Source organism: Canis lupus, chromosome X (genome assembly GCF_048164855.1).
Source record: "Canis lupus baileyi chromosome X, mCanLup2.hap1, whole genome shotgun sequence".
Classification (NCBI taxonomy): Eukaryota; Metazoa; Chordata; class Mammalia; order Carnivora; family Canidae; genus Canis; species Canis lupus.
The window spans coordinates 81,039,467-81,066,601 of NC_132876.1; the positions used below are offsets into that span (position 1 = coordinate 81,039,467).

Below are 27,135 nucleotides of genomic sequence, written 5' to 3' on the forward strand. Positions count from 1 at the left end.
TAGACAAATAGACTGATGGAACAAAGAGCCCACAGACACATATATGGTCACATATATATGGTCACCTGATTTACAACAAATGTACTAATGCAGTGGATAGTCATTAAAGTAAGTGGAGCTGGACTAATTGGCTATCCATCCATATGGAAAAAATTTAATTTGGCCAACTTATACACAAAAACTAGTTCCAGAAGACTATACACACACACTCATACACTCACATATAGTCTTCCTACATACATCCAACAAATATCTTACATACAGAAGAAAATAAGTGAAGAAGAAAAAAAGTAGATGCAATTAAACATTGGCACAATGTTAACAGGTACTTCACAAAATGGGACATCCAATAAAAATTGCCCAAACTCAGTCATCAAGGATATGCAAATTGAAATAATGAAATATCTATAAACATCTCCCAGGATACCCCAAATCACTACCAATATTGAAAGTTGGAGAAAATAGAAACTGGAACTATTAACTGCTGGTGGGAGTGTCAGTACTTCTGTGGGGGAAAACTGTTTGGCAGTATCAAAGCTGAGTTTATACATTTTCTGTAACCCAGCAACTCCATCTGTATTAGTTTTCTATTTCTGCATACTATATTACCACAAACGTGGTGGCTTAAAACAGTGTCTGTTTTTAGCTCACAGTTCTGTAGTTTCAGAAGTTCATGAGTGGCATGGCTGGGTTCTCTGGTCAGGGTTTTACAAGGTGAAATCAGCCTGAGAAATCAGTTGGCCAGTGCTACTACAGACTGAATGTTTGTGTCCTCTACAGTCTGCAAGTTCAAACCCTAATCCCCATTGTGATGGTATTTGGGGATGAAGCCTCTGGAAGGTAAATGGGTTTGGATGAGATCCTGAAGGTGTGGCCCCATGATGGGACTGGTGCCCTTATAAGGAGATGAAAAAGAACAGAGCCTGTGAGGTTACAGCAAGAGAGTGGCCATCTGCAAACCAGGAAGTGGGCTTTCATCAGACATCGAACTGCTGGCACCTGATTTTGGACTTGCCAGCTTCTAGAACTGTGAGAATGAAATGCTTTTTGTTTAAGTCACCCAGTGTATGGTATTTTGTTATAGCAACCCAAGCTGATTTAAGACAACCAGGCTGTGTTTCTTTTTGGGGGCTCTTTTGAAGAACACATTTCCTAGCTCATTTAGGGTATTGACAGCATTTAGTTCCATTTTTATCCCCTAGAGATTTCTCATAGTTCCTTGCCACATTCATCCCTCCAAACACCCCGACACAGATTAATCTCTCTGGAAGTGAACACTACATATTATACAAGGTCAAAGGTCATTAGGAATCATCTTAGATTAAAAAAAAAAAAGGAATCATCTTAGAATTCTGCCTAGGACAGTGGGCCCTCTGGCCCCCAGGGATCCAGTCTGTCCCACATACAAAATTCATTCATCCCATTCCACAATTTCCAAATTTCTCATAGTAGTATGGCATCAGCTCAATTCCAAATGCTCACTGAAATCTCATCAGCTCAAAGTCTAGAATCTCATCTCAGTCATTTAAATCAGGCATAGATGAGTTTTCTGGGTAAAATCCATGCAGTACAACTCCCATGGCACAATCCCTTTCCAACTGGCCCTAGTGACACTAAAGTGACAAACAATTTTACTCTGACACACAGTGCTGGGACAGGCCTATAACATTATGATTTAATATGGGGCAGGAGGATGGGAATGAAAGGCAGAGAGGAGTTAAGAGTCCAAAGCAGTTTGGAAATTCAGCTGATTTCTACTAATAGTCTGTCCAAGGCAATCAGGGCTTTCTCTAAGGCCACTTAGGCTTTCTCTAGCATGCACCTCAAAATTCCTCCAGCCCTCGCCCACCATCCAGTTCCAAAGCCACGCCTACATCTTTAGCTGTTTGCAATGGTGGCACCCCACATTCAGGTACCAACATCTGTATTAGTATCCTGTTGTTGTGGAATAGATGATCACACCCATTTACTAGCTCACAGTTGTGCAGGTCAGAAGTCTGTGCCAGAGTGAGATGGCAGTGGACTTGCTGTGCTCTTTTCTGGAAGTTTTTAAAGGGAAGAGTCCCTTCCAAACACATCCATGTTGTCAGCTAAATTCGGTTCCTGGCTGCTAGAGGACTGAGCCCCTTTCTTTCGCTGGCTGTTAGTCGGGGACAGTACTCCTCTCCCAGAAGCTGCTTTCAGTTCCTCACCATGTGGCTCCCTGTGAATACCTGCGAATGGCTCCAATCTCTCTTTCAGGTGGGGCCTCTGCCCTTGTAAGTGTTCCCCTGATTAGGTCTGGTCCACCAGGTACTATCTCCCTATCTTAAGGTTAACTGATCTGTGGCTTTAATTACACCTGAAAAATCCTTTTTACTATATAATTTCACATAATCATGGGAGTGCTAGCTCATCATCCGCACCCAATGGGAGGAGATTGTGCAAAGACAAGGGTCACTGGTCATCATCATAGAATTCTGGCTACCACCCAATCCATGTACGTATCAAACAGCATTGCAAACATGTTCTCCAAAACACCTGAATAAAAATGTTCACAGCATCATTATTGATAATAGTCATGAACTGGAAACAATCTGAACATCTATCAACAGCTGAATGAATACAGTGTTCTCTACTCATGGTAGACATACAGACACGAAACAAGCAAATATCCCTATATACATTAAATATAAACAGATTACCAAATCATAATAGTGGGTGAAGGGAACCAATTGTAATTCTGTTTGTATAAAGTTTTAAAACAGGCAAAATGAATATATAGTGTCATAGGTCAGAATAGTGGTTAAGTCAGGTGTAATGACTAGATGAGGGCATAATATAGGTTTCTGGGGGTTCCAGTAATGTTCTATATCTTAATCTTGGTGATTCATGTTCTCACTTTGATTTTTTTAATAATAGTATTTTATACTATTTTTAATTTAAATTTTAGGTAGTTAACATATGGTGCAATATTGGTTTCTGGAGTAGAATTTAGTGATTTATCACTTATGTACAACACTCATCCGAACAAGTGCCCTCCTTAAAACCCATCACCCATCTAGTTCCTCCCCTGCCCTCCTCCTTCCATCAACCTTCAGTTTGTTCTCCATCATTAAAAGTCTCTTATGGTTTGTTTCCCTCTCTCCTTTTTTCTCTTTTCCCTCTTCCCATATGTTCAACTATATTCTTTCCTAAATTACACATATTAGCGAGATCATATGGTATTTGTCTTTCTCTAATTTCACCTAAAATAATGCATTCTAGCTCCATCCATGTCCTTGCAAATGGCAAGATTTCATTCTTTTTGATGGCTGAGTAATATTCAATTGTATATACATATATACCTCCTCTTCTTTATCCATTCGTCTATTGATGGACATTTGAGCTCTTTCCATAATTTGGCTATTGTTGATAATGCTGCTATAAATATTAGGGTGCATAGGGTGCTTGCTTGTTTTCACTTTGTAAAATATCATCAAGTTGTTGCCTATTATAATTTATGTACTCTTCTTTTTATATGTTCTACTTCATTGACAAATAAAAGCTAATGTAAAAGGAAAAACCTTATAAAAGGCAAGAAGAATGGACATATACTTCAGACTCACAATCCCTTATAGGCAATTTTAAAATTGAAAATGTTTTGATAACTAATTTCCTGGACTCATTTGCCCATAAAATTTGACCTGAACTGGCATGAAGCTATTTGCAATCTTTATATACCTTAGTGATTATTTATATGTTTCACTGCAGAAATATTGTTGTATTAGATGTAGTAGTATTATTCCAGATCCTGCTCTGGATCTTATAGAATGTATGGTGTATGAATTCTGAAATATTTAGTCCCAAGACTTTTAGATAAGTATACATATATAGTAGTACAGAATTTTTACATTATTCTGTCAGCTGATGACAGATCAAGAACTGAACAAGAACTAAGAAAAACTGCAGTTTGAATTTATCGAATTCTTTGTTCAGCACTTAAGATGATTATATGATTTTTCTTGTCTTATTGGTATAATGGATTGTTAAAAGGTTAAAATATTCCTAATATTACACCATGCTCTCATGACCAGGAAAATACCAGGGTATGGTAGATTTTTACATATTGTTGAATTTTATTCAAACTTTATTGATAAAAATTTAATCTATGTTAATAAGCAAAATAGATCCATATTTCTCTATGTGTATAGAATATTATGACTTCCAGGTTTTGGAATCAGGGGTTGGACTCCATTAAATAAATTTGGAAGATTTCTATCTTTTCTTCTAGCTTCTAAACAACATTTTTATTGTTTTAGGGATTTGTGATCCATTAAAAGAATGGGATGACATTATTCAACTTTCCTTGTGTATTCAACAGAAATTTTGGTTCCCAAGCCCAGTGAAAGAATCACACCATTTTCTGACAAAGGGGTAGGTATCAGAAGATGTGTATTCCAGGAAACAGAGAGAGAGTTACTACTATAAATAACATGGATGCTGACCTCAGATAGATTTGGGTGACTGTCCCCATTCCACCACTTACTTAGTGTATGACTTTCTTTTTTTTTTAGATTTTTTCTTTTTTTTTTTTTAGATTTTATTTATTTATTCATGAGAGACAGAGAGAGGCATACATAGGCAGAGGATGAAGTAGGCTCCTTGCAGGGAGTAGGATGTGGTGCTTGATCCCAGACCCCAGGGTCACATCCTGAGCTGAAAGCAGACGCTCAACTGCTGAGCCACCCAGGCATCCTTGTGTATGACTTTCAACAAGTTAATCCTCTAAGCCTGATTTTCTTCATTTGGGAAATAGGAATTTCCTCTTGCATTGCTTATCCCAAATTTAGCCAAGTGTAATTTTCTCATTATTACTGAAGTTAATGAATACGCAAACCTGATGGAATCAAGAGTAAAATGTGTGGGGTACCTGAGTGGCTCAGTCAGTTAAGCATCTGTCTTTGGCTCAGGTCATGATTCTGGGGTTCTGGGATCCAGTCCCACATCAGGCTCCCTGCTCAGTGGTGAGTCTGCTTCTCCCCCTGCTCATACTCATTCTCTCAAATAAATAAATAAATAAATAAAATATTTTTTAAAAAAGAGTAAAACGTGTTAATTTACAAATATTCACAATTAACATCAACAAGGGAGAGACAACCTTACATCTGTCAGAAGGGCTAAAATCAACAACAGAAAAAAACAACAACAACAGGTGTTGGCAAGGATGTGGAGAAAAAGGAATGTTTGTGCATTCTGGTGGGAATGCAATGTGGTGCAGCCACTGTGGAAAAGAGTAGGGAGGTTCCTCAGAAATTTAAAAATAGAACTACTTTATGATTCAGCAATTGCACTACTGGCATTTACCCAAAGAAAGCAAAAACACTAATTCAAAGGGATATATGCACCCCTATGTTTATAGAAACATTACTTTACCATAGCTAAGGTATGGAAGCAGCCCACGTGTCCATTTATTGATGAATAGATAAAGAAGATGTGGTATACTTTTACAATGGAATATTATTCAGCCGTAAAAAGAATGAAATCTTGCCATTTGCAATGCCATGAATGGAGGTAAAGAGTATAATACTTAGCGAAATAAGTCAGAAAAGGACAAATACCATATGATTTCAATATCATATGTGGAATTTAAGAAATAAAACAAATAAAGGTTAAAATAAGAGAAACAAATCAAGCAACAGACTCTTAATTATACGGAACTGATGGTTACCAGAAAGGAGGATGGTGGGGGATGGGTTAAATCGATGAGGATTACGAGTGCACTTGTGATGAGCACTGGATGATGTATGGAAGTGTTAAATCACTAAATTCTACACTTGAAACTAATATTAATATTAAACTGTACGTTAACTAACTGGAATTAAAACAAAAACTAAAAAAAAAGGGAGGCAATAACTTTTAGGAATTGTATGCACGTTTAAGCAGTTATTTAATTTTCCTGAAATTAAGCTGATTATAATGTATTTTTCTACATAGAATTTCTATATACTATTTTTATATAAAATGCATTACCTAGACTAATTTTCTCAAAATAACATACACACAAGATCTTTATTTTTTTAAGATTTTATTTATTTATTTAAGACAGAGTGAGAGAGAGAGGCCATTAGAGCAGCGGGGGAGGGGCAAAAAGAGAGGGAAAGGGAGAAGACGACTCCCCGCTGAGCAGGAAGCCAAACAGGGGAGTCCATCCTAGGAGCCTTCGGAGATCATGACCAGAGCTGAAGACAAATGCTTAACCAACTCAGCCACCCAGGCGCCCCCATACAAGATTTTTAAAGTTAAATAGTGACTCTAGCCTTTCATGAAATCACCCCCAGCCCTACACACCTCACTTCTGCTCTAGCTGAGACTTTCATCTTTTCTGTCTCTCCGAAATTTACCATATTATTTCTAAATCATAGCCTTTTTTTTAAATCATAGCCTTATATTGATTTTAGCATACTGCAAAAAAAAAAAAAATGGCCACAAATGAGGACTTTTGGTTTCAGCGCACTTGTGTGAAGAGGCTGGAAATCATCACCCCCTTTCCTATAACAAGAAGACTTTGTACAAACTGAATCAACTTTTTTTTTTAACCCATTGGAAAACTGAGGTTGCAGGGCAATCCTTAAAAACAGATTTAACAACCACGATTTGCTTACTTGGAGCACATGCGTCTAGAGCCATAAACATAGAACACTTAAATGATAAATTTGATTAATTGTTTAAAGCTGAGCCTGTACTGCTAGGATAGTAAGGGAGCCTCCACGTGTTTGTAGGCTTTACCTCCAGTAAAAATGTTTCCTTGTCCAGGCAGTGCGGGGCGACGCCGTAAATGCCGGGGTCAGAGACAGATGCGTGGAAACTCTGCACGCCGCACCTGCTGCAGAAGCTGTGCAGCGCCGGGTGCGTGTGGGACCGATACGTGAGGATGCTCTAGGCGCCCAGCAGCAGAGTGAAGCGCGAGGCCGGGACGAGGAAGTGTCGATGCTGCTTCTTCCTGCACAGCCTGCAGCTGCAATCCACCATGCGCAGGTCTGCGGGCGCCCAGACCGCGAAGCGGACCGCGCCGCAGTGGCAGCCGCCGGTGCGATACACCAGGCCGGGGTACTCGAAGGTGTCCAGCAGGAACTTGGCGGCGCCCTCGCCGATGAGGCCCCGCCGCTTCCTGAACGTCTCCCGGCGCTACCGCTGCGCGCCCAGGTCCAGCTCACTGAGGGACTGGGAGGGCGCTAGGGCGGAGTATATGGCAGTGTTCTTTGTAGCCCTCTTCACTGGCCTGCTGGCTTTCTTCCAGCCGTGTTCTTTGCCACAGCCAAGCTGCTGACCCTGGCTTGGACTAACAGGCAGCCGTGCGCGCCAGGCGCCAGGACCCGTGGCTGAGCTGGTGAGCTGTAGTGAGGGTGAGGGTGGAGGTGGGCAGCGGGGAGAACCGGGAGCAGGGATCCCTGGGTCACTCTGTTGTGCGGTTGGGGGGCAGTCCTATTCCTTATCCTGAGTGTGGCATCCTCAGCCATAAATGTAAATCTGGCTAAGCTGTCACCCTGCAGTGCTGGCTGGAGGACAGAGGGTGGGGGGATGGGGGGTGGAAGTCCAGGGGAGTGCTTGGGTTCTAAGAACTTTTGGGGCTACCCTTTTGTCTGCATTACCACGGTTGCCCACTTGTTAAAAATGAGGCCAAAAGACCCTTCCCCTGACCCTAAAATAACTTTATTGGGATAACATGTTGGTAAGCTGTATTCATAGCCCCTTCTCCTAAGAGATTTTTTTTAACATGGTCTGTAGACACTGGAGATTGCCTATATCCTTGCTCAGTTTGTTACACATACCTGCCTTGGAACCATTGACATGACCCTGCAGTTTTCTGAATCCCAGTAATCTTCTATGAGAAAAAGGTAATTAATACACTATATTTCGAGTGTAGGGGGCAGTAAATTCAAGAACATATTTTAAGTATTTAATACAGCAGAAAAGAATTAGATTTATTATATCTATGTTATTTCTAAATTCGTTTCCCAATATTTTCCTTAGTTTTAAATTTTTTTATTAGATTTATTTTTAGTTTTCTTCTATGCTAAGATTTGGGAAGTATTCTGGATGCTGGATGGGAAAAAGCCCGCATAATCTGATCCTTCTCCTAAAGCATCTCAATTTTTAGTGTATAGCAAACAGATAAATTACATGAAAGGGTTTACCATGAAGAATTATCAGTCTTTTAGGGGTATTATGAGAATGTAAAGTAGAGACACAAAGGAAGAAGCTACATACTGGGATGGACTGGAGATGAGTGGCCAAAGAAGAAACAGGATACCAGAGAAAGCCATATCCTTATATGTGTGAAGTGACAATTCCACTTATCTTTGAGTTCATGTTCTTGATTCTATCAGTGTAATCCTGAAAAATATCTGTGCCTTTCACCCAAAAAAATAAATAAAAAGAGCAGGGGGCTCTAGGAACACAAATGAGGACCATTTGGAAGTATTACTAAGTTTATTTTTCAAATGAGGGAACTGAGACACAAGATGGTCAGAATTTTCCATGGTCCCACTGGAAGTTAGTAATAAAGCTGATATGATCTAGATAATCTGACCCACTCCCCCATCTCTCCCCCTCCCCCCACTCCCCCTTTCCTCTCTCTCCCCCTTCCCTCTCTCCTCTTCCCCTACCTCTTCCCCTTCCCCCTTCTCTCTCCTCCCACTCTCTCCCCTCTTCCACACTATACCCCCTCCCCCTCCTCTTTCCTCTTTTCCCCTCCTCCCTCTCTAGCCTGCCCCTCTCTTCCCCCTCCCTCTCCTTCCTTGCCCTCCTTCCTCTCTCCTCTTCTCCCCTCTCCCTCTTTCCCTTCCTCCCCTTCCTCCCTCCTCTCCTCCCTCTCTTCCATTCCCCTTTCCCCCCCTCCTCCCTCTCTCCCCCTTTCCTCTCTTCTCTAACCCCATCCCCCCTCTTCTTTCTCTCCTCCTCCTCTTCTCTCTTCCTCTTCCTCCTCTCTCTCCCTTGCCCCCCTCCCTCCCTTTTCCTCCCTCTGTCTCATCCCATGGTGCCTTGGCATGTCTCCTCTTTACTGGACCTTCTGCCTACCTTTTATAAGGACCCTTCTGATTACATTATAACCATCTGGACCGCCCAAGATAACCTCCTCATGTCAATATCATTAACTTATTCACATTTGCAAAGTCCCCTTTCCCATATAAACTAATGGAAGGATTAGGATATGGAAGTGTTTTTACATTTTACCATAATTTCTTGTCCCAGAGGCTAGCAAACCCTGGGCATTTTCACTCTCAGACTTGCCAAAGGTACTTCTATTGTCTTAGCCAGACTGAGATCAGACTTCCCCCTGCCAAGCCTTCCCATAGCCAGAACCTGACCCATTGGGATAGATGTGTCCTATGGGGAAAAGGGGAGTTTTATCCCAGTGTGATAAATAAGCTGGAATCTAGGTTGTATTTGAGAGTGGTGGGTTATTCATCCAGATTCTTACAAATCCTGCCCCAACAAAAGGCAGGGTTCAAAGGAGAAATATCCAAAGAGGACTGGCTCTCATATGTGGGGAGTCCTAATAACTACTTTCTTGGGTGCCCCTTACACTTTTATACCTCTTTTTCTTTCTTTTTTATTAGTTTCAGAGGTAGAATTTAGTGATTCATCAGTTGCATACACAGTACTCATTACATCAAGTGCCCTGCTTAATGCCCATCACTCATTGATCCCTTCCCCCACCCACTTCCCCTCCAGCAACCCTCAGTTTGTTTCCTAGAGTTCAGCATCTCTTATGATTTGCCTCCCTATTTTCTTTTTTTTTTTAAGATTTTTTTTTATGATAGTCACACACACACACACAGAGAGAGAGAGAGAGGCAGAGACACAGGCAGAGGGAGAAGCAGGCTCCATACACCGGGAGCGCGACGTGGGATTCGATCCCGGGTCTCCAGGATCGCACCCTGGGCCAAAGGCAGGCGCCAAACCACTGCGCCACCCAGGGATCCCTGCCTCCCTATTTTCATCTTATTTTATTTTTCCTTCCCTTCCCTTATGTTCATCTGTTTTGTTTCTTAAATTCCACATATGAGTGAAATCATATATTTGTCTTCCTCTGATTTATTTCACTTAGCCTAAAACCCTCTATTTCTATCCACATCTTTGCAAATGACAAGTTTCATTCTTGTTGATGGCTGAGTAATATTCCATGGTGTGTGTGTGTGTGTGTGTGTGTGTGTGTGTATACATATATATTCATTCCACCTCTTCTTTATCCATTCACCTGTCAATGGACATTTGGGCTCTTTCCATATTTTGGCTATTGTGGACATTGCTGCTATAAATATTGGGATGGATGTGTTCCTTGGAATCACTATGTCTGTTTATTTTGGATAAATACCTAGTAGTGCAATTGCTGGGTTGTAGGGTATCTCTATTTAACTATTTGAGGAACCTCTATACTGTTTTCCAAAGTGGTTGCACCAGTTTTCATTCCCACTAACAGTACGAGGGTTCCCCCTTTCTCTGCATCCTTGCCAACATCTGCTATTTCCTGGATTGTTCATTTTAGCCATTCTGAGAGGTGTGAGGTGATATCTCATTGTGGTTTTGATTTGTATTTCCCTAATGGAAAGTGATGTGCAGCAGTTTTTTCATGTTTCTATTAGCCATTTGTATGTCTTTGGATAAACATCTGTTCGTGTCTTCTGCCCAGATCTTGACTGAATTTTTTGGTTTTGGGTGTTGAGTTTGATAAATTCTTTATAAATTTTGGATACTAGCCCTTTATCTGGTAAGACTTTTGCAAATATCTTCTCCCATTCCATAGATTGCCTTTTAGTTTGTTGACTGTTTCTGTGTAAAAGCATTTTATCTTGATGAAGTCTCAATATTTTTGCTTTTGTTTCTCTTGCCTTTGGAGAAATATCTAGCAAGAAGTTGCTGTGGTCAAAGAGGTTGCTGCCTATGTTCCCCCCTAGGATTTTGATGGATTCTTGTCTCACATTTAGGTCTTTCACCCATTTTAAGTTTATTTTTGTGTGTTATACCTCTTTCATGTTTCATTCAAGTCTAAGCTTAGATCTCATTTCCTTTAGGAAAACTTTCATGGCTCCCTATCTGAATCTTGGATTGGTGCCCCCCATCAATGCCCACATCCTCTATTTCCTCTATCATACTCCTAATACCTATTACTTATGTTTTTAAAATGTATTTAAATTATGACATAGTTTTATTTTCAGAATATTTATTGATTATATATGTTACCCATTTTTGGTAAGTAGTTAACTTGGCTGAAATCAAATGGAAAATTCCATCTCCACTGTGGTGTAGTAAGTGCTCAAATATCAGTTCAGGTTTTTTTTTTTTTTTTTTACCCTCCTTTTTTTAAAGCATTATTTATTTTTGACAAATAAAAATATGTATATTTAGGGTATACATTGTAATGTTTTTATAAATGTATGCATTGTAAAAAGATTGCCATAATCAAACTAGTTAACATACTTATCCCCTCCCATAATTAACTTTTTTGTGGGTAATGCAAACAGTTGGGATCTACTCCTTTAGCAAGTTTCAAGTATATAACACATTATTATTAACTATAATTGCCTTGTTATACATTAGATCACCATAGCTTATTCATCTTATAACTGAAAGCATGTACCCTTTGATCAATATCTCCCTTTTCCCCTTACCACCCAGACTCTGGTAACTACCATTCAACAGACTGTTACTATAAGTTAAACTTTTTTCTCCCTTTTTTTTTTAAGATTTTACATATAAGTGACATTATGGAATATTTGTCTTTCCGTGTCTGAGCTATTTCACTTAGCTATTTCACTTCCAGGTTCAGATGAACCTGTTGTCCCAAGTGCAGGATTTCCTTCTTTTTAAAGACTGGATGATATTCTATTGTATATAAGTATCCACATTTTTTCATCTATTCATCTCTAGATGGACATTTAGGTTTTTTCCCAGACCTTGGCTACTGTAAATAATGCTACAATAAATATGGAAGTATAGCTATATCTTTGAGATGGTTATTTTATTTCTTTTGGATATATACCCAGAAGGGGGATTGCTAGATCATATAGGAGTCCTATTTTTAATTTTTCAAGGAACCTCCATACTGTAGTCCATAATGGCTGCACCAACTTACATTCCTACCAACCATGTACAAGGGTTCACTATATCCTTATCATTACTCCATACCCTCATCACTACTTACCTTTTGAATTTTTGCTAATACTGTATGAAGTGTGAGGTGATATCTCATTGGAGTCTTCATCTGCATTTTCCTGAAGATTATTGATGTTGAGCACCTTTTCATTTACCTATGCCTATTTTTCTTTTCTGGAAAAAATGTGTATTCAAGTCCTTTGCTCATTTTTAATTGGGTTACGTTTTTTTAGCTATTGAGTTACATGAGTTCATTATATATTTTGGATATTAACCCCTTATCAGATTATGGTTAGCAAATATTTTCTCCCATTCTATAATTTGCCTTTTCTCTTTTTTTAAAAAATGATTTATTTATTCATGAGAGACACAGACTGAGAAAGAGGCAGAGACACAGGCAGAAGGAGAAGCAGGCTTCTTGCAGGAAGCCCAATGTGGGACTCAATCCCAGATCCCGTGATCATGAACTGAGCCGAAGGCAGGTGCCCAACTGCTGAGCCACCCAGACGTCCCTACCTTTTCTCTCTTTTATTGTTTCCTTTGCTATTCAGAAACATTTTAGTTTGCTGTAGTCCAACCTGTTTATTTTTGCTTTTGTTGGCTGTGTTTTTGTTGTCAAATCCCTCCAAATATCATGGTCAAGACCAATGTCAAGGAGTTTACCCCCAAGTTTTCTTGTAGGAGTTTTATGATTTCAGATTTTTCTTTCTTTCTTTCTTTCTTTCTTTCTTTCTTTCTTTCTTTCTTTCTTTCTTTCTTTTTCTTTTCTTTTCTTTTCTTTTCTTCTTTCTTTCTTTCTTTCAAGATATTATTTATTTCTTTGAGAGAGAGGGAGAGAGCATAAGTGGGGGAAGGTGTAGAGGGAGAGGGAGAAGCAGACTCCCCCTTGAGCAGGGAATTCAATGTGGGACTCGATCACAGGACCCTGAGACCATGACCTGAGCTGGAGGCAGGTTGCTTAGTTGGCTGAGACATCCAGGTACCCTCAAGTTTTATATTTAAATTTTGAATCCACTTTGAGTTGATTTTTGTGTCTGATATAAGGGTCTAATTTCATTGTTTTGTATGTGAGTATCCAATTTTCTCAGCGCCATTTACTGAAGAGACTATCATTTCCCCATTTAGTATTCTTTGCTCCCTTGTCAAATATTAGTTGACTATATTTGTGTGTGTGTGTGTTTACTTTTGGGCTCTTTATTTTATTGGCCTCTGTCTCTGTTTTCATGCCAGTGTCATATGGTTTTGATAACTATAGCTTTGTATAAGTTTTAAGTCAGTAAGTGTGAGGCCTCGTTTTGTTATTCTTGGTCAAGATTACTTTACTTGAACAACATTTCTGGGAACATTTATGGTTCTATAAATATTTGGGGATTATTTTTTTCTATTTCTGTGAAACATGCCATTGAATTTTTTAAAATTTGAATTTAATTAGCCAACATCATTAGTTTCAGATGTAATTTTCAATAATTCATCAGTTGCATATAATACCTGTTGCTCATCACATCACATGCCATTGGAATTTTATTTTTTTTTATTTTTATTTTTCTAGTGCCATTGGAATTTTAAAAGGGATTGCACTAAGTCTATAGATTGCTTTGAGCAAAATGGACATTGTAGCAACATTAATTCTTCTAATCCATGAACACCAAATATATTTCCATTTTTTTGTGTCATCTTCATTTGTTTCATCAATGTTTTATAGTTATCAGTGTACAGATCTTTAACTTCCTGGTTAAATTTACTCCTAAGTACCTTATTCTTTTTTGATGCTATTATAAGTGGGGTTGTTTTCTTAAGGTATTTTTGGATAGTTCATTGTTAGTATATAGAAACCCTGGTGAATCTTGTGGGTAAATTTTGTACCCTGCAACTTTTCTGAGTTCATTTATTAGTTTTAGCTGTCTTGTGCAGAATCTTTAGGAATTTCTCCTTATAAGATAATGTCATCTGTAAATAGGGACAATTTTACTTCTTCCTTTAGGGTTCGAATGGCTTTTTTTCCCTTTATCTTGCCTATCTGCTCTAGCTAGAATTTCTAGCACTATGTTGAATAGAAGTGGTGAAAGTGGGCACTCTTGTCTTATTCCTGATGTTAGAGGAAACGATTTCAGCTTTTCACTGTTGAGTAGGTTGTTATATGTCATCTATGGTTTTATTTTGTCGAGGTACATTCCTTCTATACCTAATTTGTTGAGAATATGTATCATGAAACAATGTTGAATTTTGTCAAATGCATCTATTGAAAAGATCACATGATTTTTATCCTTCATCTTGGTAATGTGACATATCACATTTATTGATTGGCATGGGTAGAAGCATCCTTGTATTCCAGGAATAAGACTGACTTAACAATGCTGTGTAATCCTTTTAATGTGCTGTTGAATTTAGTTTTCTAGTATTTTATTGAAGAGTTCTGCATCTATATTAATCGAGGATACTGTCCTTTAATTTTCTTTTGTTATAGTGTCCTTGTCTTACTTTGTTATCCGGATAGCAAATCCTTTAAAAATGAGTTTGGGCAAACTTTATATGGTTTCATTCATTTGGGGAATATAAAAGATAGTGAAAGGGATCCCTGGGTGGCGCTGCGGTTTGGCGCCTGCCTTTGGCCCAGGGCGCGATTCTGGAGACCCAGGATCGAATCCCACATCGGGCTCCCGGTGCATGGAGCCTGCTTCTCCCTCTGCCTATGTCTCTGCCTCTCTCTCTCTCTCTCTGTGACTATCATAAATAAATAAAAATTAAAAAAAAAAATAAAAGATAGTGAAAGAGATTAAAGGGGAAAGGAAAGAAAATTAATGGGAAATATCAGAGAGGGTGACAGAACATGAAAGACTCCTAACTCTGGGAAACAAACAAGGGGTAGTGAAAGGGGAGGTGGGTGGGGGGATGGGGTGACTCGGTAACGGGCACTGAGGGGGGCACCTGATGAGATGAGCACTGGGAGTTACACTATATGTTGGCCAATAAAAATATACAAAAAAAATCAAAATAAAAATGAGTTTGGGAATCTTTTATTTTTCCTTTTTTAAAAATTTTTATTTATTTATGATAGTTACAGAGAGAAAGAGAGAGAGGCAGAGATATAGGCAGAGGGAGAAGCAGGCTCCATGCACCAGGAGCCCGACGTGGGATTCAATCCCGGGTTTCCAGGATCGCGCCCTGGGCCAAAGGCAGGCGCTAAACCGCTGCGCCACCCAGGTATCCCCTGAGTTTGGGAATCTTTCCTCCTCTTCAGTTTTTTTTTTGGGGGGGAAGACTTTTAAAAAGATTGGTATTAATTCTTTCTTAAATGTTTGGTAGAATTTGCCAGTGAAGCCAAAATTGCAAATTAAAACTACAGTGAGATACCACTGCACACTTATTAGAATGGCTAAAATCCCAAACACCGACAATACCAAATGCAGAAAAGGATGTGGAGAACCAGGAATTGTCATTCACTGCTGTTTAGTATGAGAAATTATATGACCACTTTGGAAGACAGTCTGGCAGTTCTTTCAAAGCTATTGATTTTGTATCCGCACCCTTGTTTCTGTTGACATCAAATTGAAACTTACTTGAGGTATCACATGGAGATTAAAAGAGATATGGTATATAAAATGCCTGGTATGTATTCAGAATATCCAACAATGGGACATATAATCGTTTAGTGGGTACTATTAGAAAAGAGCAAACTAGGGGCACCTGGGTGGCTCAGTCAGTTAAGTATCCAACTCTTGCTCTTGGCCCGGGTCTTGGTCTTAGGGTTGTGAGCTCTGACCCTGCACTGGGCTCCATGCTGGGTGCAGAATGTACATTTTTTTAAAAAAGCAGACTAATACATCTTCGACTTAGTTTATAACATTGTTAAGATAGGTTTTTTTTAGGTCCTTATAAAATTCAGTTTCACAGAGCCCTAAATATGCTATCGTACTAGGAATAATTATGTTTTTCTGCCTAGATTTTAGCTCAGAGTCAGGTCAGACTCTCTGATTTCAGGAGTTGTTGTGATCATCAGCAATTAATTATAAAATAACTTTCTCAGAGGTGATTAATTTCTTTGGGCCTCAGTTATAACCTATGTAAACCAGGTAAGAATGTCTACTTTGTAGAATTGTTGTCATAATTAACAAATATAATGAATTTAAAGTGTTCAGCTTAGTGTGTGGCATATAATGAGTTCTCAGTAGTGGAAACACTTATTATTAAATGTTATTAGTAACACGAAGCAGGATTGTGATTTCTCGGGTTCATGCCCATCCATCTAGTTAATATTTTTTAGTGTAGTTAGGACATATAGTAAGACACAAGATACTCTAAGAAAGGCATGTGGAAGAATAGAAGAAGCCTCTGCTTTTAAAAATTTATAATCTAAAAAAATAAAATAAAATAAAAATTTATAATCTAATGCAAGAGATTTTTAAAAAGAGTGAAGAATTAAAGGTAAAAGTTGGGGAAATAATTATTCTTAAAATAAGAATGCTAATTAATAAATGCAGTATATAATGTAGCAATTGCCCTAGGCCAGGGTAATCAATGAATGATAAAATCATTGAGTGAATTATTGGAGAATATGATATTGAAGTTATTAGCTCACAGGCTACTTAGTAATTACTAAGGGAAAATGTGCATTTTATTAGAAAGGTAGTTAGTTACCAGTTTAACCAAAATTGAGGTAAACTGACATTACATGCCTTTTGATTTACAGTATTAAATATAAAATCCCACTTTTGTAATATTTTTGCCAAAAATTTAACCAGAATCTAATCATGAGGAAACTGAAAAATATAGATTGTGGGACATTCTAAAGGAAAACTGGCTGGAGTGTTCAAAAGTCCAATGTCATGAAAAATGAAAAGAGGTTGAGGGATTTGTTCTAGATCCTTAAAAAAAGACAATAAGGGCATATGTGCAACAGATCAAATGATTGAATCTTGTATTAGGGAAAATAAGGTCTACAAAAGATATTTGAGGGTCATTTGAGAAAATTAAAAATATATTTATATAATATCAATATTTATATAGTATCATTGAATTAATGTTTAATTTCTTAATTTTGCTAAAAGTCACATAGGGAATGTCCTTATTTTTACAAGATGAATGCTGAAATATTTAGAAGTGCTGTAATATTTTATTATTTCTTCCAAATGATACACCATAAAGTTTAGATAGTTTATAGATAAGATGATTGATAAAAATAATAGAGTATGTGCATGCAAATATGGAAGATTATTAACATTTGTCTTCAGCTATTCATCTTATGATTTTATTTTTAAGATTTTATTTTTACATCATCTCTACACCCAATGTCAGGCTTGAACTCACAATCCAAAGATTAAGAGTTATGTGTTCCACAGACTGAGCCAGCCAGGTGCCCCTTTGGGTACTCATTTTAGTTTTCTTTTAGGTCTTTCAAATTTTCTGTAAGTTTTTTCTGTAAATTTGAAAATTTTCAAAATTAAAAGTTGGAGGTAGATATTTAGTTCAGTTGTCTGGCATCAGCTATAATCCAACAAACATAGAAACCAATTATCTACTAGTTTCCTAAATATTATATTGAAACTTATGAATTGTTATTAACAACCTCAAAGATGCATCACATGCCAAGGCAGAAAACAAAGAACACACGAAAAAACTCATGTATGCAACTTGGATAAATGCAAGTATTAATGCTCACTCTAAAAGAAGGGATCCCTGGGTAGCGCAGCGGTTTGGCGCCTGCCTTTGGCCCAGGGCGCGATCTTGGAGACCCGGGATCGAATCCCACGTCGGGCTCCCGGTGCATGGAGCCTGCTTCTCCCTCTGCCTGTGTCTCTGCCTCTCTCTCTCTCTGTGTGACTATCATAAATAAAAATAAATAAAAAATAAGAAGAATTATTTATAATTTAATAGTGGAAATAAATGTTTCTAAGTAAATAAGTACATTATTTTCCCTTGGGAGGAGACATCCTCTTAAGAAAACAACTAAATATAAAACTTTAGAATGTAATTTTTACAGAGTTATCCCCTGATTTACATATGTCTCCTGGAATCTCAGAATCAAAACTAGAGTGTTTTTGTACACTCATCTAGTGTTTAGTCAACCCATGCATTAGAAAATTATTTACTTCTTAATCTGTGTACAATGATATACTCAGAACACACATATTATTTTTAGCCATTTTGTGAAGGTAAACAAGACTACCAGTCTTCCACCAGTTAGTTGAAGTCCAGATTGAAGAATGTTACTCCTTTTTCCACATTTCCTCACCCTCACTTTATTTATTCTCTTGAGTTATACTAGTTTTATAACTATTTATGATTCCTTGGACCAAATACCTCAATTACCACAGCATCAAGTCTCCTTCATCAATTCATGCAGCTTCTGAAGACAGGGTAAAGCTTTATTGGAGAGCAGTGAATCCTAAAGGCAGGTCCTAAGTCAAAGCTTTAGTTTGCCAGATAGATTTCCCTGAATTTATAGTTTCCCACAATTCAGAATATTTCCCTCTAGGTCAGGGGTTCATAAGGCCATTTCATGGGGTTAGAGAGGTCAAAATTATTTTTATAATAATACGAAATATTAGTTGCCTTTCCATCCTTACTCTCTAATGGATAGCAGATTTTTCCAGAGATGAATGGACCTGTGATGACACCATCACTCTGACATTTAATGGAATGTGTGTTTGTATATTCGTGTATTTGAAAAATTTCTCCATTTTAATTTCTAATATAGTAAACATCAATTGATAGGACTCACATAAGCTAAAGCACTTTAACATCCTCAAAAAATTCTAAGAGTATAAAGGATTTCTGAGACCAAAATGTTTGAGATTCATTGCTCTAGTTCATTCATTTAAAAAAAATTATTTAAAGCACATCATTTGCCATGTAACAGGCTTTGTGACATATATAGGGAATACAAAGATATCTCAAAATAACCAATTTTTAGAAATATTTTATTTATTTATTTGACAGAGACAGCACAAGCAGGGAGAGTGGCAAAGAGAGAAGCAGGCTCCCTGTGGAGCAGGGAGCTGGATGTGGGGCTCAATCCCAGGACTCTAGGATCTGACCTGAGCTGAAGGGAGATGGATGCTTAATCAACTGAGACTCCCAGGTACCCCTCAAAGTAACCATTTATAAAAATCTATGTAGTACATACTGTAAGTTGGGAGGTTTATGTACCTTATTCAATTTTAACCTCCCAACATACCTTTAAAATAGGTGTGGTCACCTTCGTTTTACAGATGAGGAAAGTTAGTCCTTAAGACCAAGTCTAAAACCCAGTAGTGTCCTATCAGAGTATGAAACCAATATAAATTCCACTTCATCGGTGGGAGGGGCAAGATGGCGGAAGAGTAGGGTCCCCAAATCACCTGTCCCCACCAAATTACCTAGAAAACCTTCAAATTTTCCTGAAAATCTACGAATTCGGCCTGAGATTTAAAGAGAGAACACCTGGAATGCTACAGTGAGAAGAGTTCACGCTTCTATCAGGTAGGAAGACGGGGAAAAAAGAAATAAAGAAACAAAAGGCATCCAAGGGGGAGGGGCCCCGCGAGGAGCCGGGCTAAGGCCGGGGCGAGTGCCCCCAGGACAGGAGAGCCCCGTCCTGGAGAAATAGGAGCTGCACCAATCTTCCCAGCGGGAAGGCTCCCGCAGGAAATTAGAGCAGGACCCCAGGAGGGCGGGGATGCCCTCAGGCGCCCTGGGACACTAACAGACACCTGCATGCCCAGGAGAGTGCGCCGAGCTCCCTAGAGGGCTGCAGCGCGCAGGGCGGGACCGGAGCAGCTCGGAGGGGCTCGGGCGGTGACTCTGCGGAGGGGGCTGCGCGGCCGGGAGCGCGAGTCCAACAGCGCAGGCTCAGGAGCACAGGGCGCCGGGACACAGCCCAGGATCCGACCTCCCCCCGGGACAGGCACAGGCCAGGACGGCCCAGGACAGCAAGGACGCTCCTGCCCGGAGCTGAGCAGATCAGTGGCCCCGCCCCCGGAGCATCCAGACCCCTGCAGACGGAGAGATCTGTAGTTACTGCGGGAACTGAATCCAGGGCTCCAGAGCTGGCCTCCGAGACTGTGGTTGTTCCCCCTGGGGCCTCACAGGGTAAACAAGCCCCACTGAGCCTCACAGTGGCCTCACCGGATAAACAGGATAAATATTACTCACTGAGCCCTGCACCAGGCAGGGGGCTGAGCAGCTCCCCCAAGTGCTAACACTTGAAAATCACAACAGGCCCCTCCCCCAGAAGTCAAGCTAGAGGGACAAGTTCCAAGGTAAGTCAAGGGAATTAAAGTATACAGAATCAGAAGATAACCCCACCGTGTTGTTTTTTTTTTTTTTTCTTTTTGATTTCTGTTTGCTTTCCCCACCCTTTTTTCCTTTCTTTTTCTTTCTCTTCTCTTTTTTCCCTTTTTTCTTCCTTTTTTCTTTTTTCTTTCCTTCTTTCTCTCCTCTCTTTTTCTCTTTTTTTCCAGTACAACTTGTTTTTGGCCACTCTGCACTGAGCAAAATGACTAGAAGGAAAACCTCACCTCAAAAGAAAGAATCAGAAACAGTCCTCTCTCCCACAGAGTTACAAAATCTGGATTACAGTTCAATGTCAGAAAGCCAGTTCAGAAGACCTGTTATAAAGCTACTGGTGGCTCTAGAAAAAAAGCATAAAGGACTCAAAAGACTTCATGACTGCAGAAAGACACCTACAGCCTGAAAATAATAGGTTGGAGAACCATTTACCATTCAAATGGTCCTCAAAAGAAAGCAGGGATAGCCATCCTTATATCAGATAAACTAAAATTTACCCCGAAGACTGTAGTGAGAGATGAAGAGGGACACTATATCATACTTAAAGGATCTATCCAACAAGAGGACTTAATCCTCAATATATATGCGCCGAATGTGGGAGCTGCCAAATATATCAATTAATAACAAAGTTAAGACATACTTACATAATAATACACTTATACTTGGTGACTTCAATCTAGCACTTTCTACACTCGATAGGTCTTCTAAGCACAACATCTCCAAAGAAACGAGAGCTTTAAATGATACACTGGACCAGATGGATTTCACAGGTATCTACAGAACTTTACATCCAAACTCAACTGAAAACACATTCTTCTCAAGTGCACATGGGAATTTCTCCAAAATAGACCACATATTGGGTCACAAATCGGGTCTGAACCGATACCAAAAGATTAGGATTGTCCCCTGCATATTCTCAGACCATAATGCCTTGAAATTAGAACTAAATCACAACAAGAAGTTTGGAAGGACCTCAAACACGTGGAGGTTAAGGACCATCCTGCTAAAAGATGAAAGGGTCAACCAGGAAATTAAGGAAGAAGTAAAAAGATTAATGGAAACTAATGAGAATGAAGATACAACCATTCAAAATCTTTGGGATGCAGCAAAAGCAGTCCTGAGGTGGAAATACATCACAATACAAGCATCCATTCAAAAACTGGAAAGAACTCAAATACAAAAGCTAACCTTACACATAAAGGAGCTAGAGAAAAAACAGCAAAGAGATCCTACACCCAGCAGAAGAAGAGAGTTAATAAAGATTCGAGCAGAACTCAATGAAATCGAGACCAGAAGAACTGTGGAACAGATCAACAAAACCAGGAGTTGGTTCTTTGAAAGAATTAATAAGATAGATAAACCATTACCCAGCCTTATTAAAAAGAAGAGAGAGAAGACTCAATAAAATCATGAATGAGAAAGGAGAGATCACTACCAACACCAAGGAAATAAAAACGATTTTAAAAACATATTATGAACAGCTATACGCCAAGAAATTAGGCAATCTAGAAGAAATGGACGCATTTCTGGAAAGCCACAAACTACCAAAACTGGAATAGGAAGAAATAGAAAACCTGAACAGGCCAATAACCAGGGAGGAAATTGAAGCAGTCATTAAAAACCTTCCAAGACACAAAAGTCGAGGGCCAGATGGCTTCCTAGGGGAATTCTATCAAATGTTTAAAGGAGAAACCATACCCAATCTACTAAAGTTGTTTGAACAGATAGAAAGAGATGGAATAGTTCCAAATTCATTCTATGAGGCCAGCATCACCTTAATTCCAAAACCAGACAAAGACCTCACCAAAAAGGAAAATTACAGACCAATATCCCTGATGAACATGGATGCAAAAATTTTCAACAAGATACTAGCCAATAGGATCCAACAACACATTCAGAAAATTATTCACCATGACCAAGTAGGATTTATTCCCGGGACACAAGGCTGGTTCAACACTCATAAAACAATAAAAGTGATTCATCATATCAGCAAGAGAAAAACCAAAAACCATATGATCCTCTCATTAGATGCAGAGAAAGCATTTGACAAAATACAGCATCCATTCCTGATCAAAACTCTTCAGAGTGTAGGGATAGAGGGAACATTCCTTGACATCTTAAAAGCCATCTACGAAAAGCCCACAGCAAATATAATTCTCAGTGGGGAAGCACTGGGAGCCTTTCCCCTAAGATCAGGAACAAGACAGGGATGTCCACTCTCACCACTGCTATTCAACATAGTACTGGAAGTCCTAGCCCCAGCAATCAAACAAAAAGACATTAAAGGCATTCAAATTGGCAAAGAAGAAGTCAAACTCTCCCTCTTCGCCGATGACATGATACTCTACATAGAAAACCCAAGGCCTCCACCCCAAGATTGCTAGAACTCATACAGCAATTTGGCAGTGTGGCAGGATACAAAATCAATGCCCAGAAATCAGTGGCATTTCTATACACTAACAATGAGACTGAAGAAAGAGAAATTAAGGAGTCAATCCCATTGACAATTGCACCCAAAAGCATAAGATACCTAGGAATAAACCTAACCAAAGAGGTAAAGGATCTAGACCCTAAAAACTATAGAACACTTAAGAAAGAAATTGAGGAAGACACAAAGAGATGGAAAAATATTCCATGCTCATGGATTGGCAGAATTAATATTGTGAAAATGTCAATGTTATCCAGGGCAATTTACACGTTTAATGCAATCCCTATCAAAATACCATGGACTTTCTTCAGAGAGTTAGAACAAATTACTTTAAGATCTGTGTGGAATCAGAAACGACCCCGAATAGCCAGGGGAATTTTAAAAAAGAAAACCATAGCTGGGGGCATCACAATGCCAGATTTCAGGTTGTACTACAAAGCTGTGTTCATCAAGACAGTGTGGTACTGGCACAAAAACAGACACATAGATCAATGGAACAGAATAGAGAATCCAGAAGTGGACCCTCAACTTTATGGTCAACTAATATTCGATAAAGGAGGAAAGACTATCCACTGGAAGAAAGACAGTCTCTTCAATAAATGGTGCTGGGAAAATTGGACATCCACATGCAGAAGAATGAAACTAGACCACTCTCTTTCACCATACACAAAGATAAACTCAAAGTAGATGAAAGATCTAAATGTGAGACAAGATTCCATCAAAATCCTAGAGGAGAACACAGGCAACACCCTTTTTGAACTCGGCCACGATAACTTCTTTCAAGATACATCCACAAAGGCAAAAGAAACAAAAGCAAAAATGAACTACTGGGACTTCATCAAGATAAGAAGATTTTGCACAGCAAAGGATGCAGTCAACAAAACTAAAAGCCTACAGAATGGGAGAAAATATTTGCAAATGACGTATCAGATAAAGGGCTAGTTTCCAAGATCTATAAAGAACTTATTAAACTCAACAGCAAAGAAACAAACAATCCAGTCATGAAATGGGCAAAAGACATGAAGAGAAATCTCACAGAGGAAGTCATAGACATGGCTAACATGCACATGAGAAAATGCTCTGCATCACTTGCCGTCAGGGAAATACAAATCAAAACCACAATGAGATACCACCTCACACCCGTGAGAATGGGGAACATTAACAAGGCAGGAAACAACAAATGTTGGAGAGGATGCGGAGAAAAGGGAACCCTCTTACACTGTTGGTGGGAATGTGAACTGGTGCAGCCACTCTGGAAAACTGTGTGGAGGTTCCTCAAAGAGTTAAAAATAGACCTTCCCTATGACCCAGTAATTGCACTGTTGGGGATTTACCCCAAAGATACAGATGCAATGAAATGCCGGGACACCTGCACCCTGATGTTCTAGCAGCAATGTCCACAATAGCCAAACTGTGGAAGGAGCCTCAGTGTCCATCAAAAGATGAATGGATAAAGAAGATGTGGTTTATGTATACAATGGAATATTACTCAGCCATTAGAAATGACAGGTACCCACCATTTGCTTCAATGTGGATGGAACTGGAGGGTATTATGCTGAGTGAAATGAGTCAATTGGGGGACAAACATATGTTCTCATTCATTTGGGGAATATAAATAATAGTGAAAGGGAATAGAAGGGAAGGGAGAAGAAATGGGTAGGAAATATCAGAAAGGGAGACAGAACATAAAGACTCCAAACTCTGGGAAACGAACTAGGGGTGGTGGAAGGGGAGGAGGGCGGGGGGTGGGGGTGACTGGGGGGCGGGTACTGAGGGGGGCACTTGACGGGATGAGCACGGGGTGTTATTCTGTGGGAAAAATGAACACCAATAAAAAATAATTTTATTATTAAAAAAATTCCACTTTTCATGTATGATGCAGGATATTCAGTTCTCCTTCATGTTTGTTACTTTTCAATGAAGCTGAAAAGTCATTAAAACTGGCGTCAATCTACCTGAGATGAAATTTTAGGATGAAAAAAAATTTAGGATTAGAACTATATTGATGTTTTAGTAACACTATCTTTGAACACATGTAACTTTTCCCTGTTTGACCAATAGTTTCATTTAGGGGGCATTTGGTTTGCATTCCTAACCACTGCAACTCAATTTCTATAGGAGGCATATATTATTCTCTATACTGCTTCATTGTTAGAAGAACTAAATGAAATAATGTTAGTAACAATTGCCATAAACTAATATTAATTACCAACGTTTATTGAGTTTATATAATTGCTTGTTGTGAGGTATGTACATTTTCAGAGCTTTATTGACTGCTTATACTGAGTTAGGCACAGTTTTAAGCACTCCATCATGTCATCATTTCATTTAATCCTAAAGACAGCTCCAAGATATGGCAGCCATTATTATCTACTTTATGGATGAAGAGAATGAGTTACAGAGATGTTCAAAGAATATCCAATGGTCACACTGAAATTTAGCAATGAAGCTGATATGAACCAGGCAGCCTGACCCCAGAGTATGCTCTGTAAGTCAGTTCACTACATGGAGGAGGACAGTGAACTTGGCCAAGCCCCTAGCTATAAGGTTCAGGGTAGAAATTCAAGTCCAAGTCTGTATGACCTCATATATTTCCACTCTTAACCTATCCCCACACTGTTATTCTTTTTTTATGAATTTATTTAAGCCCCTCAGCTATAAAGTTCGGGGTCGAGATTCAAGTCCAGGTCTGTATGACCTCACATCTCTCCACTCATAATCTATCCCCATGCTGTTATTATTTTTATTTTTTAATGAATCTATTTATCTATCTATCTATCTATCTATCTATCAGAGAGAGAGAACAAGAAAGGAAGAGGGGTAGAGGGAATGGATAAGCAGACTCCCCACTGAGCAAGGAGCCTTACAAAGGGCTCGATCCCAGGACCAGGGATCATAACCCCAGCCGAAGGCAAATGCCTAAACTGACTGAGCCACCCAGGTGTCCCCCGCACTATTATTCTTGCCACATTACATATTCAGTAAACAATAGTCCCATCTCCTAGTCTACTTCATTGGCACTGTACAGTGAGTTCTTTATTATGTACCTACTGTGTGCCAGTCTGTGTGCACTGGGATGAGAGAGAAGAATCAGGCATACTTCTTGACTTCAGTCTAGAAAAAGAAGCACATTGTATTATATTTGTCTGCCTGGGCTGCCATAACAAAGTGCCACAGCCTGGATGGCTTAGACAACAGAAAAATGTTTCACAGCTCTGGAGGTTAGAAGTCCAAGATCAATGTGTTGGCAACTTTGTTTTTTTCAGAGGCCTCTCAGATTGCACATGGGTGCCTTCTTGTTGTGTTCTTGTGTTCTCACACGTCTTTCCTCTGTGTGTACGTGTATACCTCTGGTGTTTCTTTGTCCAAATTCTCTCTTATAAGGATACTAGTCAAAATGGATCAAGGCCCACCCTGAGGGCCTTATTTTTTTGTTTAAATTCAATTAGCCAACATATTGGCTATTAGTTTCAGATGTAGCATTCAATGACTCATCAGTTGCATATAACAGTGTTCATCATGTTAAGTGTCCTACTTAATACCCATCACCCAGTTACCCTATCCCTCCACCCACGTCCCCTCCAGCAACCCTAAGTTTGATTCCTATGGTTAAGAGTCTCTCATGGTTTTTGTCCCTCTCTGATGACTTCCCATTCAGTTTTCCCTCCCTCCCCCTATGATCTTCTGCACTGTTTCTTATATTCCACATATGAGTGAAGCCATATGATAATTGTCTTTCTCTGATTGACTTATTTTGTTCAGCGTAATACCCTCCAGTTCCATCCATGTCAATGGAAATGGTAAGTATTCATCCTTTTCAATGGCTGAGTAATATTCCATTGTATGTATAAACCACATCTTCTTTATCCATTCATCTTCAGATGGACATCTGAGCTCTTTCCACAATTTAGGTATTGTGGACATTGCTGCTATGAACATTGGGGTGCTGGTGTTGAGGGCCTTATTTTAACTTAGTCACTCCTTTAAAGGCTTTTACATGAATACAGTTGCATCCTGAGGTACTAAGACTTCAACATATGAATTTGGGGGTGACAAGATTCAGCCCATAACAAATGTAACATAGAGGGTTTTTTTTAAGATTTTATTTATTTATTTATTCATTCATGAGAGACAGAGAGAAGGCAGAGACACAGGCAGAGGGAGAAGCAGGGAACCCAATGTGGGACTCGATCCTGGGACTTCAGGATCACACCCTGGGCTGAAGGCAGGTGCCAAACCACTGAGCCACCCAGGTGTCCCTAACATAGAGTTTTTAAAAATAAGCTCTTTCCCTTAAGGTCAGGTTGACTTCAGGCCTCAAATAG

General features: G+C 39.2%; 1 long non-coding RNA gene and 1 pseudogene across 1 annotated transcript in view; both read right to left on the reverse strand.

The window, feature by feature from the left end:
• Positions 1–884, reverse strand: part of LOC140628746 (uncharacterized) — a 43,148-nt gene extending 42,264 nt beyond the window's left edge. The window contains exon 1 of the long non-coding RNA XR_012026731.1: positions 652–884. This is a non-coding gene — a long non-coding RNA (uncharacterized lncRNA). The remainder of the gene's footprint in view (positions 1–651) is intronic.
• A 5,365-nt stretch (positions 885–6,249) lies between these two features.
• On the reverse strand, positions 6,250–12,232 carry LOC140628523 (centromere protein V-like protein 3; annotated as a pseudogene).
• Positions 12,233–27,135: the final 14,903 nt, after the last annotated feature.